Here is a 4,187-nt window from a genome sequence, read left to right as displayed (position 1 = left end):
GTGACGGAAGCTGTGTTTATTCAAGTTGGCGGAGGCCGTGTAAGTTTGTCGAGTACGTGCTGATAAGAGTTTTACTTCGTGGAAACTACGTTCATTTTTGGAATAAATCTTCTTGTTGTTGTTCCGACAACCCTGCGTTCAGTTTAGTCTGCAAGCTAACCTTCCTCAAACATACGAACTCGTAACATTGGGGGCCTGTCCGGGAGGAATTCATTTGTTTGCGACTACAGAAACCAGGAAAGGACAATTCAAGAAGGAGTTACAGAAAAGTAAGAAGAACTGTACGAGAGAGTATATTGTGTTTTTGCTGTAAAATACTGCCATGGAAATGGATAAGTTTATACAGATTGGAGAAAAGTTCGGATTGGAGGGAGAAAAGCTGCTCGAGTTTGTAGAGAAGCAACAAAAGTTAGAGGAAGAAAAAGAAGAAAAACGCAGACAATTGGAAGAGGAAAGAGAGGAGAAACGTAGACAGCTTGAAGAAGAAAAAGAAGAAAGACGCAGACGACAGGATGAAGAAAGGGATGCGAGACGTCAGGAAAGAGAAATTAGGAAGTTACAACAGGAAGCTGACCTCATGAGACAGAAGGAAGCTGCTGAGGTTGCCAAGAGAGAACATGAATTAGAACTTGCTAGAATAGCAGCAATGAATGGTGATGGTCATACCGCAGAAAGAGGTGACAGAGAGGATCGGGCTAAAGCACCTAAACTCCCCTCGTTTGTTGATGGCAAAGACGATTTGGACGCGTATTTGCAGAGGTTCGAGAGATTTGCCGAGACAGCTAAGTGGAAAAAAGATGGATGGGCATCGAAGCTCAGTGCTTTGTTGTCTGGACGGGCACTAGAAGTGTATTCACGTCTATCGGAGGACGCAGCTAAGGATTATGACAAGGTAAAGATTGCGTTAATGAAGAGATATGACCTTACCGAAGACGGCTATCGTCGAAAATTTAGAGCATCCAAACCAGAAGTTGACGAAAGTCCGGAGCAGTTTATTGTGCGACTGGACAGATACCTGTTACGTTGGCTAGAGCTTTCGGATACTGCGCGAACCTTTGATGGTCTTAAGGACTTGATCGTGAAAGAACAATTTATTGACTCTTGCCCTAAGGATTTGGCAATTCACCTGCGAGAAAGGGCACCTAGAACTCTAGCAAAGATTGCGAAGATCGCTGACCAGTACTTGGAGGCTCATGGTAAACATTTGTTCAGCTCAGCGAGCAGAAAGCCAACAATGCAGCCTGAGAGGGACGAAGCCAAGAACATGCAGATTAATCCACCAGCTCTGCATTGCTTTAAGTGCAACACCCGAGGTCATAAAGCTGTCAACTGCCCAACCCTAACAAGAAAGTGTTTCCTATGTGGCAAGCAAGGACATGAAGCTAGAAACTGTCGATCAGGTGGACGCAGATCAGGAGGACAAAGTAAGGATGGTAACCCTGTGCAGCGTGGTCAAGTGAGTGCCAGTTGTTTAGTTCAACCACCTGAGGATAAACCTACTGATGAAGAAGTTAAGGCCTGTATTAAAGATGATAAGTTGCTGTTAGCCTGTGGTAAGAAGATTCCATTGTTGAGTAGTGCTTGTGTTGAACCGTTGACTGGAGTGAGAAGTAAAATGCCTGTCGTGAAAGGTAGAGTTGGAGAGAAGCCTGTTGAGGTCCTGAGAGATACTGGTTGTAGTGGAATTGTAGTAAAGAAGGACCTTGTGTCAGAGGATCAGTTTACTGGCGAATTTAATGTTATGCTGCTCATTGACAATACGGCAAGGAAAGTTCCCATCGCAAAGATTGATGTTGATACACCTTATCTTAAGGGCCAAGTGGAAGCGCAGTGTCTTCCCGATGCTGTTTATGATTTAATTATTGGTAATGTACCAGGCGCAAGAGCCGCTGACGACCCAGACCCAAGCTGGCAAGTTCCTGTACAAGAAGCTTGTGCCGTAACCACGAGAAGTCAAGCTAAGAAAGCTGGAGAACATATTCCGTTGAAGGTACCAGATACCAAAGAAAGTCCTGTAGTTGATAGAGAAAAGCTCAAGCAAATGCAGCGTGATGACGAGAGCCTACAGAAATTTTGGGAGAAAGATGACGTAGTTGTGAGAGGCCAGGCTGAGACTTCATTTGAAGTGAAAGGTGGAGTTCTGTACCGCGTCTACAAGCACCCTTATGTGAACGGAGGTAAACCCCTGAAGCAGGTTATGGTTCCTGTGCAGCTGAGAAGTCGAATAATGGAACTAGCGCACGGATCGATCATGGGAGGTCACATGGGAATAAAGAAAACGACTGATAAGATTCAAAGCGCGTTCTATTGGCCAGGCATTCAAGGGGACGTGACTCGTTATTGCAAGTCCTGCGATGTATGTCAGAAGACAGTTAACAAGGGTTCCGTACCAAAGGTTCCCCTAGAGAAGATGCCATTAATTGACAAGCCGTTTAAGAGAGTAGCAATCGACCTGGTTGGACCTATTGTTCCCCCGAGTGAGGACGGTCATAGATATATATTGACATTGGTCGACTTTGCAACTCGTTATCCTGAAGCCGTTCCGCTGAAGAACATTGATACTGAGACTGTGGCAGAAGCGTTGGTGGATATCTTTAGTTGTTTGGGAGTGCCTGAAGAGATCTTGAGTGACCTTGGTACGCAGTTCGTCTCTGAGTGTATGAAGGAAGTAACGCGGCTTTTGAGCATTAAACAGCTCACCACGACTCCTTATCATCCTATGTGTAATGGCCTGACGGAAAAGTTTAATGGAACAATGAAGAGCATGTTAAAGAGATTGTGCAGCGAACAGCCAAGACAGTGGAATCGCTATATTGACCCGTTGCTGTTTGCATATCGTGAAGTTCCTCAGGAGTCTACTGGTTTTTCGCCTTTTGAGTTGCTGTATGGAAGAGCTGTTAGAGGACCGATGTTTATTCTCAAAGAGCTTTGGACGAAAGAGCTGGAGGAGCCTGAAGTAAAGAACAGCTATCAGTATGTGTTCGAGCTACGCGAGAAGCTTGAAGATACCCTCAAACTGGCGCACACCGAGCTTCAGAAAGCCCAGAACAAAGGCAAGCATTATTACGACCGGAAGACTAAAGTCAGGAAGTTCGTACCTGGAGATAAAGTGTTAGTGCTGCTACCGACCGACCACAACAAGCTCCTAATGCAGTGGAAAGGTCCATTTGAGGTTAGTGCTGTAGTTGGTCTCAATGATTATAGAGTGAGAGTCAAAGGAAAAGAGAGAGTTTACCATGCTAATCTACTGAAGAAGTATTTTGAGCGAGAGGATCCTGTTTCCGTTGGAGCAGTTGTTGTTGAAACGAACGCTAACATTTGTAAGAACGAACATGTTGAGAGTGAAGTAGAAGAAGTTGACCCGGTGGATAGTATTGATTTTCTGGAGATTGGTGGTTATGTCGCGAAAGAGTCAGTGAATGATGTGACCATAGGAGATAACCTTTCTCATGAGCAAAGAGCAGAGTTCATGGACCTTGCAAATGGGTTTCAAAGCTTGTTCACAGAAGCCCCAGGTACAACAAGTTTGGCTCAGCATCATATCAAGCTTACATCCGACCAACCAGTTAGATCAAGACCATACCCAGTACCGTATAGCTTAAGAGAATCGCTGAAGAAGGATATTACAGACATGAGGAAGATGGGAGTCAAAAGAGAATGTAGGAGCCGATTACCTAAGTAGAGTAGAGGAATAACTTAAGAGACACTGGACTGCCTCCTCAGTTGGTACTATTTAACTAATTTTTCGTTGTTAGTAGAAATTTAGGAAATTTCTTCTTAAGAGGGGGTTATGTTACGAAAAATAGCATTGCGTGACAAGCGTTACTGTCTAGAAGCTTCGCGAGAGTTCGTAGTTTGTTTATATTTAGGTTTGTACGTAAGCGTTTCTAAATCGGTGTGTTTTGTAATCTTTCTATAATTAGATTCATTACTAATTTAGAAACTTCTAGAAGTTTATTGTCAGAGTATATAAGTAGACGAGTCCAAGCGGAGTGTTTTCCTAACTAGTTTTTCACAAGCGAAGAGAGTTGGCGTTGGCCGTGTTTAGTCAAGTGTGACGGAAGCTGTGTTTATTCAAGTTGGCGGAGGCCGTGTAAGTTTGTCGAGTACGTGCTGATAAGAGTTTTACTTCGTGGAAACTACGTTCATTTTTGGAATAAATCTTCTTGTTGTTGTTCCGACAACCC

The sequence above is a fragment of the Montipora capricornis genome, chromosome 9 (assembly GCF_036669925.1).
Source record: "Montipora capricornis isolate CH-2021 chromosome 9, ASM3666992v2, whole genome shotgun sequence".
NCBI lineage: Eukaryota > Metazoa > Cnidaria > Anthozoa > Scleractinia > Acroporidae > Montipora > Montipora capricornis.
This window is presented reverse-complemented; position numbering follows the sequence as displayed.